We start from the raw sequence: 10085 nt of genomic DNA on the forward strand, positions 1-10085 counted from the left end.
AAAAGGTAATGAGAGCCTGATATGTGTAAGGCAGTCGCTGTAAGAGGTGGACAGGAGGGAACAGCCGTAAGATGTGTTAAAGAACAGAGATTTGATTGTATCTGTAAGGAGATTTAATGCAGAGAGTTGGTTACACAAGTGAGAGAGGAGCTGGGAGTAAAACAGAGCTCAGTGAAGGACTCCAGAGACTGGCAATAGTAAGAAGCTTCCACCAGCCTTCAACTGATGAAACAAGGGCTTCAGCCACACTACTGAAGCCAGGATTGCCCAGAGGAAGCTGGAAGTACAGTAGCTTTCCTGGCAAGAGCTAAAGCCACAGATGTAGCCCCAACTGGAAAATCTGCCGACATCAGAGAGAAAGGGTGAAAGCACCCTAGGTTCTTTCTCCTTCTAGTGCTCCAGTCTCCTACCAATGCCAAGTTCAGTTGAGGTCAGATGACTTGAGAGCCTGGGAAATGGAAATGTAGCCCCTAAGACACAGAGTAGAGCTGGAGAAGGGCATGAAACAAATCTGATGGCAAACATGCCCAACACTGACATAGTCCATCTATTTCACTACTCAGCATTCATTCTTACCTCATATCCATGTCTAACAAATTCACGTCTTTGCCAGACATGAGACAACTATCCATGACACAACTCACCAGCTCTCTGCAACAAGGGGAGGAACAAAGTCTGATTTGTCATTTTTCTATCTCAAGTCCAGATCTCCAGGCATTATGGAATTCCTCCTGTAAATAGCAAGTGTGGCTCCCTGTAGTCTGGTGACTTATAAGTTAAATTACCAAGTGCTTATTATTAACACTCCTTATACAAAATAGTAGGAAAAAGGTTGTTGGTTAACACACACATAGTAAAATATGCCTGGTAGTTACAATTCTTGTTCTACAACTGGTCATGTGGCCATAGTATATACATATGACTTTCTTCTTCCACCACGTTTTGTTTCTTCTTGCCCTTGTAACCAGCATGTTGGTTGCCATTCTTTGCTCAGTAGGGTTATCCAACCCTTTATTCTTACAAAGTCTTAATCTTCGGTAGTCCTGTACTTAATTGGGTTGCTGTAGATTTTAATTGACTTTGACTATCAGACATGGAAGTACTAAAAGATGCACCCATATATCTCCTGGGTTTCAGCCATAGTCTTTATGCTCTTATTGTGTAGCAGCAAACCAATTTCCCATTATTAATCATGACCAATCACTTCAACCAATATAATTCGCCCTTCCTTTGCTTGTTGGTTCAGTGGTATAAGGAGCTCCAAATGCCAGGTGAGAGCCTCAACTTCTAGTTTATAACGAGGCTGGGTGGAAAAAATTTCTTCACTGGGAACAAAGATTTCTAGACTAGTAGAGCTGAAGGTTGTGGACAGGAAGTGAAAATTCTGCAAGTGGATTATTAGAGATAATAGTGAGAAAAGCCATTCCCATTCCTGCCCCTTAATTCCTGAACCCATGCATTCTACATAAGGGAGAGACATACCATATATTCATCACTAGTCCAAAGCATGTGCTCCATCCTGGGGGATGTATACAAGTTCCACAGAATGTGACCTCCCAGGTGATACCATAAGCCATTTCACCATTTAATCAGGTCAGCAGCTCCTGAGTAACGGGGTGCATGCTAAGATCAGCAAATTTTCATGGCATGGTTTACTACTGTATTTTCTTTGTAATAAAATATGTCCCTTGGACAGAAGCATTGTTATGTGTGATAACATGATGGTGGATTAGGCATTCTATAAGCCCATAGATGGTGGTTTTGAGAAGACATATCCACACCCATAATAGTAACAACAAACGGTGGCTCCTCCATGACAGGAAAGGGTCAAATGTAAACAACTTGTTACCAAGTGACTGGTTGGTTCCCCAAGAGAATGGTGCCAAGTTAAGAGCTTAATGTTGACCTCTGATTTGGTGGGCTGGGCACTCAGTAGCAGAGTGGCAGAACATTATTGGTTAAAAAAAAAGTCCACATGCTTGAGTCTTGCTAGTCTCTAGCAGCAGAGTTTCTCATTGCATAAACCTAGCCACAGGCTGACACAAGAAACTGAAGGATGCAGCCTGCAGGGGATTAAATACTTTTGAGTAGAGCAGAGGATTGGCAGGGAGCAGTTCTGAAAGAAAATAGGCCTGGTTTTCCGAATGCAGAGTAAGAGAGAAAGTGGCTTCCCTATTTTCTATGTTGGGTGACTAGGTGGATAGTAATTCACTAAGCTGAGCACATAGAAATTTGGGAACATGTTGAGTTTAAGGTGCCTGTGGGATGTTGTGGTAGAGCTGCCCAGGATGCAGTCTGAAGTTGAGGAGAGAAGTCTGTGATAAAGATATATAACCAGGTGTCAACAGAAAGTAAACAGTCATGAAAAATTATGGGAGTGAGTGAATTCACTCAGGGTCGATGTAGGATGATCAGAGACCAGAAACAAAGGTTAGCTATCACCAACATTTGAGTGAATGGTGATGAAAAAGACGGCTGTGAGGGAGAAGTTAGAGTGATGTTTCAGAAACTAAGGGAGACAGGGCCATCAAGAAAAAGTGGGTGATCAAAAAGGTCAAACTCATCTGCGAGGTCAAGTAAAATAAGCCTGAATATAATCAAGAGCAATAAGAGGCCACTGATGACCATTGCCTGGCTGAAATAGAAATGAATAATCTGAACCAAATCCTTGATTTTGCCTCTTTTCTTTACTTCTCAGAGCATCTGTCCTGAAAGTTTTATCAATTTGAGGGAAAATAACTTCCAATTCAAGGTTTAAGTGTGCACCTCTGAGCAAGAACTCTGATGCTCTTGGTGGGGAGTCTGGGCAGAGCATGTAACAGGGAGAGAAGGGGATGGAGGCAAGAATCCCTCTCACCAATCTCTTTGCTGCCTACTGGAGAATGGAAAAGGTCAAACAAGCAATTAATTCCCTGTCCCTCCTGGGAGCTGTGAGAATTGTGGTCCTATTGTTCTAGCAACAATTTTCTTCTTAGGAAGAGTGCACGGAATGCACTTACTCCATCTTATTGAAAAGTTAAGATAATAACAATTTTTTTTTTTTTAGTTTTTTAAAAGAATTTTTAAAGCTCCAAATCCCACCACAATACCATTATTTTAAAAACATGTTCTTGCATAAGTATACTTTGTACATGGTTGTAATCATAGCATGTGATTTTTTCCCCCAAATTAGAGTCATAACATAAAGAAAAAAATCTTTAGAATTTTGAATCATCTCCTTGAAATCCTTAGAACTAGGAAATCTTGCCTTTGAAAACTGAGAGTATGTTAAATTTTTAGTCCTTAGAAATCTGAAAGAAACTTTAGAGATGATCTTACCCAATCCTTTGTTTTAGAAATGATTTGATTGAGATGCAGAGTGGGAGAGTGGACTGATTTAAGGTCAGAAAGTAATTGATGGTAGGATCTTCTCTAGGACCTTGGTCTTTAGAGTCCAGTTTCCAGCACTCTTGCCACCATCACAGCTCGGACTCCAGCAGCAGGTTTATTTAGCGCAATTGTGATTAAAGTGCCATGTATCACATGTACACCTCTTCTTGGAGATAGCAAAATTAGCCACAATAGTCTGTAGCTTTTACCTTCAAGAAATAGGATCTACTTACCCATCCTTTGAATCTTGTGACTTGCTTTGGAAGTAATATTACGGAAGTGATGTATAATTGTTAGCCTAAGCCTTAAGAAGGTTTGCGGCTTCTTCCCTCACACTCTTAGAACCCTAGGATCAACTCAGGGCTAGCCTGCTGAATCATGAGTCATCATTGTTGCCCTGCCAAACACCAACTATGTGAGTGAGTCTGTCCTAGATCATCCAGCCTCCAGCCAACCTGCCAGCAGAGATTAGTAGAGCCTGCCCAGACCAGAAAAACTCTTCCATCAACCTGTAGAATCAAGAGTGAAATAATTGGTTGTTTTAAAGCACTATGTTTTGAGGTGGGTTTTTTTGTTTTGTTTTGTTTTGTTTTTTTACATTGCAAAAGCCAACTGATGCATAGGTTTCTTCATTGTGCTGATAACCCACGCCATTAGAGCAAATCATACTTCATGTCTCATGGTTTCTTGAATCAGGAGGTGAGGAAATGTATTTTTTCCTGCCTTAATTTTTGTTTTATTATTTTCATTTAGATATCTAAGTTTCAAAAGACAATTTATAGAATAATGTTTTTGGACATGCAAGTCTATGTTCAGCTCCTTGCAAGCCATCTGCTTTGAAAAGAACGGTTGGTAGAGTCCTTTATTTTTACCAACAATCTCCCCTTCTCCTGCCCACATTTCAAGACATTCAACAAAGATCTGTACATATGGATCAAGGTGGGACTAAAAGGGGGAAGGAGGAGGAAGGTAGCTTTACTGTGAGTTAGGACACAGCAGTGATTTTTTTTCTTAGTTTGAATCTAGCCTGAAGCTTCTAAATAAACACTGCAGAAGTATCTCCCCAAGTGGTGCACTGAGGAAAACAAAACAGAATGCATATATTCCTGATCTGGAGCATGGCAGATGAACAGACTGGAAACTCCTACTCCTGTCAAAGGCTTTAGGGATTTATTACTCATAGCTCTTCATTTCCATGGTATCTCTAATTTGATACAAACTAACTCTTTATAAAAACCAGCTTATAGAAAATGTCCATATTTGGTGGACTAAGTAATAAAGTTCATGTACTTTCAACATTCAGTGATTCAATCTTGTAATCAAGTTTGATATTTAGTTCAATGAGATTGTACCAAGAACTGAGCCTGGGCTCTGCAGCACAGCAAAACATTAAGCTGGATGATATTTGAGTGTTGCAATTACACGCCTACACTCTTTCCCAGAAAGGAGAGGTGGAGGGGGGCAGGGGATTATTATCTTTTATACATTTAGTCCCTGTAATCACACTCTGGTTAGTAGAGATGTTTTCTTTTTATCATTTAAATACACTTCAAAGATAAATCAAAAGTCTTTAGACTACAAAGTTTGCAGTGAGCTGTTTCACCTCTTTCTTGGTTTCTGGTTCCACTTATCTCCTCTTTACTTCCACCAAGTTCCTCTAACAAGAAATAAGAAATGAAAAATGATGAGTGAGATGACAGATCACGTTGGTTAGCTTGACTTAGTCAGTTCACAATGTATACATCTATCAAAACATCATGTTGTACACTGTCAGTATGTACTATTTTTATTCGTCAAGTACACCTTAATAAAGCTGGGGGGAGACAAAAAATAATAAATGTTGTTGCTATATCAAAAAAAGAAAGAAAATAGTCACATTCAATGACACAGAATCTAATTAATGATAATCATTAAAGATCCCTCTTGCCACACTCAAGCTCTAAGCAGAGGTTCAGAAGACAAGAAAAACGACGAGTGTCCACCTTTTAGGAACCATCATTTATTCAATGGTTTATTGAGCACACGATCGTGTGCCAGATCAGGCATGATGCAAGATTATGAAGATTTAGAGGTGAACAAAAAAGATCCTTATCTCACTCCCAGGGAATAGTCGAGTTTTCCTTGCATCAACCTGATTTCCATAGTTCTTCCAGTTACATCTTTAGCTATAGGTCTGTACCAAAAGAAAAGTTGCCTAGTGACATAATTTCTTTACAAATAGCAATAATTAATAACAAAAACAATAATAAAATAGCTAACACTTACCTTGTGCTTACTGTGTGCCAAAAAGTGTTCTACGCACGTTCATATATTAACTAATTTAATCTCCAACAATCTTTCGAGTTACTATTATTCTTCCTTTTAAAAAAATATAAGGAAACTGAGGCACAGAGAGGTTAAGTAATTCACACAGATTCAGACTATTTGCTACACTATTCTTATTAAGACAGAATACTCTAGAGTGTTGTTATTTTTTAATAACAAGGGTTGAAAGAGAATGGGATGTTTTTAATCATAAGTTAATCAATAAATTTCGATGTCAAAATACCCTGTTCTCTAAGCATTCAGTCTAATCGAGATTTAATAATCTAGACCGAATCTTTTCCACTTAAACAGATGCTCATAAAAGCCACATCCAAAGAAAAATAAATTGCAGAGTGTGCTGACTTTTCTTAAAAAGTGTGGCTGATTTTCAGTCAGCCTGTCCAAATCTCTTTTCAAACTTTCAGCCCATAAGCCAGTACATCTGCTCCAATATCGAAGTAGGATGTCAAGCCCCTAATATTCCCAGAAGAAAACAGGGGAATTTGGCCAAATGTTTACTAGGATTTCCTTGTAGGCATCTTCTTCCAAATATATGAAGATCCCCAGTTGGGGGTGTTCTAAAGAGGCTCAGATTCAGTGATTTACTCCAATTGCCAGAACATGTACCAGATGAGCCATTATGTCCTGTCTCTTGCATGTGCATGTGTGTACCTGAGCCAGGTGGGTAAATACTGAAGAATGTTTTGCTTAAACTTACTCTGATCTCCTGTAAGTAACTGCAATCCTCCATCTGATACCTGGAGCCAAGAGCATTCTGTAGGCAACAACTGCCTACCTGATTTAATACGCAAACCAGCATACAACTTGCTTGCTCTCGAAGACATGTCAGTATGATATCTCCCAAACTCTCCCAAAGATAATCTTTGAAAATAACAATGATGCCTGGGTGCGATGGCTCTTGCCTATAATCCCAGCTATTCAGGAGCCTGAGGTAAGAAGATGGCTTGAGTCCAGGAGTTTGGGGCTGCAGTGAGCTAAGATCATGCCACTGCACTCCAGCCTGGGTGACAAAGTGAGACTCTGCCTTTAAAAAAATTAAAAAATTAAAAACAACGATGATGTTGGTGATGATAGTAAAAGCAGACCTTTATTGACCTCTTATAATACGTCAGGCTTCACACTTAATGCTTTATAGCATTTATAGTCTTTTAAAATTTAAATTTCACAATAATCTTTTTTCCCAAAGAACTTTATTTTTTATAATTTCAACTTTTATTTTAGATACAGAAGGTACCTGTGCAAGTTTGTTACATGGGTATATTGCATGATGCTGAGTTGGGAGTATGAATGATCCCATCACCCAGGTAGTGAGCACAGGACCTAATAAGTAGTTTTTCAACTTATGTTCCTCTCCCTCTCTCCCACTCTAGTAGCCTACAGTGTCCATTGTTCCTATCTTTTTTTTAACCTCTGAACTTTTTATTGTCCTCCTACTCTCCAGAGGGTCCCCTGCTTCTGCTGGCTTAATATCTCAGAACTTTGGTGTGGTTGGTCTCAGACACCACTTTGCCATCCACTATCTGGCGGGCGGTGGTCTTTTGGATGGTTTGGATGGAGTTGCTGTCCAGGGCATCACCAAGGTTGAAGTTCTTGCCATCTTCCAGCAGGCGGCAGTAGGTGGTGATCTCAGCCTCCAGCTTGACTTTAATGTTCAGCAGGGCCACCTATTCCTGGACCTAGCGCTGTCCCTCTGCCCTGGTCTGCGCCGGCTCAGACTCCAGGTGCAGCAGGATCCCGTTGAGCTGCTCCTTCTGCAGGGCGTAGCGGGCGTCCACTTCCCTCAGGCTGTTCTCCAAGCTGGCCTGCAGATTTCTCATGGAGTCCAGGTCGATCTCTGAGGACTGGACTGTAGGTCTCAGCTCTGTGAGCATCATCTCAGCAGCTCCAACCTTGGCGGACTGTGTGGTGCTCTCCTCAATCTGCTGAGACCAGTACTTGTCCAGTTCCTCTCAGTTCTTCCAAGCCAGCACGTCATATTGGGCCCGGACGTCTGCCATGATCTTGGCAAGGTCCTGAGATTTGGGAGCATCTACCTGCACGGTCAACCCAGAGCTGGCAGTCTGGGCTTGTAGGACTTTTACTTCCTCTTCGTTGTTCTTCTTCATGAAGAGCAGCTCCTCCTTGAGAGCCTCGATCTCTGTCTCCAGCTGCAGCTGAGTGACATTGGTGTCATCAATGACCTTGCGGAGCCCACGGATGTCGCTCTCCACAGACTGGTGCATGGCCAGCTCTGTCTCATACTTAACTCTAAAGTCATCAGCAGCAAGACGGGCATTCTCCATACTGTCCACCGTATTTGCGAAGAGCTGAGCCCTCAGGTCCTCCATGGTCTTGAAATAATGGCTCCAGTCTCTGACCTGGGGTTCCTTCTTCTCCAGGTGCTCCCGGATTTTGCTCTCCAGCTTCCGGTTCTCAGTCTCCAGGCCCCTCATCCTGTCCAGGTAGGAGGCCAGGCAGTCTTTCAGGCTTTGCATGGTCTCCTTCTCATTCTGGATGCCTCCCATTCCTGCTAGATCCCCGGCCATCCCCGTGGCCAGGCCCCTGGACCTCATGCTCCCCCGGAAGCTGGTGGAGCGGGACACGGAGATTCGGGAACCAGAGCCCCCCACGCCTGCATAGAGGCTGCCTGCACTGCTGACTGGCCGGGTGCCATAGCTGGGCACCTGGACAGAGCCCCAGGACCGGTAGTTGGTGAAGGTGGAGCAAGTGGTGAAGCTCATGCTAACCGGGGAGGAGAGTGAGAGGACAGGACTTAGGCTTTGTCGACGACCCATTGTTTCCATCTTTATGTTCACGAGTAACCAATGTTTAGCTCCCACTTATAAGTGAGAACATGTAATATTTGGTTTTCTGTTCCTGAGTTAATTTGCTGAGGATTATGGCCTTCAGCTGCATCCATGTTGCTGCAAAGGACATGATCTCATTCTTTTTCATGACTGCATAATATTCCATGGTATATATGTACCACATTTTCTTAATCCAATCCACCACTGATGGGCACCTAAGCTCATTCCATGTCTTTGCTATTGCGAATAATGCTGCAATGTACATACAAATACATGTGTCTTTATGGTAGAAAGCTTGATTTTCTTTGGGGTATATACCCAGTAATGGGACTGCTAGGTCAAACAGTAGCTGTTTTAAGTTCTTTGGGGAATTTCCAAACTGCTTTCCACAGTAACTGAACTAATTTACATTCCCAACAACAGTATATAATCATTTCCTTTTCTCGGCAGCCTCACCAACATCTGTTATTATTGGACTTTTAATAACAGCAAACAACCTTTAAGTAACCAGTACAGCAAGATTTTCAAATTTGGTATGTGTAAAAATTACCTGGGAAGCTTATAAAAATGTAGCTTTCCAAGCTCCACTCTAGAACATCTGATTCAGTAGGTTTAGGGAGTGGTGTGAACATCTTTTATTAAAAATAATAGAAAACTGGTGAAAGTGACTGAAATCAATCTAATCCAAATAAATAAAATGTATTGTGTTTCTACTAAGTCCATATGGAAATTAACAAGATAGAGTCTTTGTTGTTCATCTTATAAAAAGAATAACAATATTGAACAAATCCTTTCCCAAGAAGTAAAAAGTATGTGTTGATTGTGTGACAGATTTGGGAAAAAGCAAGTGAAACTAACAGGGAAGGAAAAGATGGGAAAAGGAGGGGTCAAAGAAGGGGAATGTTCTATCTCTTGCTGTATACAAAACCACTAAGAGACTTAATGGATTAAAAGGCAAAAATCATTTCATTTGCTTATGAATCTGAAATTTGGGCAGGGCTCAGTGGGGACAGTTTGTCTTTGCTTCATGTGTTGCCATCTGGGGTGGCTTAACCTGGGCCAGGGAATCTACTTCCAAGATGGCTCACTCATATAGCTGACAAATTGATACTGGCTATTGATTCCTCTTCATGTTGGGCTCTCCATAAGGTGGCTTGGGCTTCCTCACAGCATGGTGGCTGGGTAATGAGGGTGATAATCTCAAGGGACAAGAAGTAGAAACTTCCAATTTCTTAAGGCCTAGCCTCAGAAATACGCACATTGCTTCTATCACACTCAACTGGCTAAGCAGTCACAGATCCCAGATTCAAAGGAAAGGGATATAGATTTCACCTTTTAGTTGTAGGAGTGCCAGAAAACATTGGAGCCATGCTTTAAAATTGCACAGGGACAGACAAAGGAAAGACTGAGAACATGTAAAACAAACTTTGCCTATTTTGCTAAGGCCAGTTCAACCAGGAAGAAAGCAAACACTCCTTCCTTGGTTAGTCAAGAAAAACCATTCCAAGTAGAGTTAGCACACTTTCTAAGATCTTGTCACAAAAATGGGAAACATGGGAGATTTTCCCTACATACTTAAATGGAAAGAAAGTTCTTTCAAATGTC

At 41.3% G+C, this 10085-nt stretch overlaps 1 pseudogene; it reads right to left on the minus strand.

Annotated features, from left to right (window-relative positions):
• Nucleotides 1-7157: 7157 nt before the first annotated feature.
• On the minus strand, nt 7158-8444 carry LOC112616390 (annotated as a pseudogene).
• Between the last annotated feature and the right edge of the window lie 1641 nt (nt 8445-10085).

Source organism: Theropithecus gelada, chromosome X, assembly GCF_003255815.1.
Source record: "Theropithecus gelada isolate Dixy chromosome X, Tgel_1.0, whole genome shotgun sequence".
Classification (NCBI taxonomy): Eukaryota; Metazoa; Chordata; class Mammalia; order Primates; family Cercopithecidae; genus Theropithecus; species Theropithecus gelada.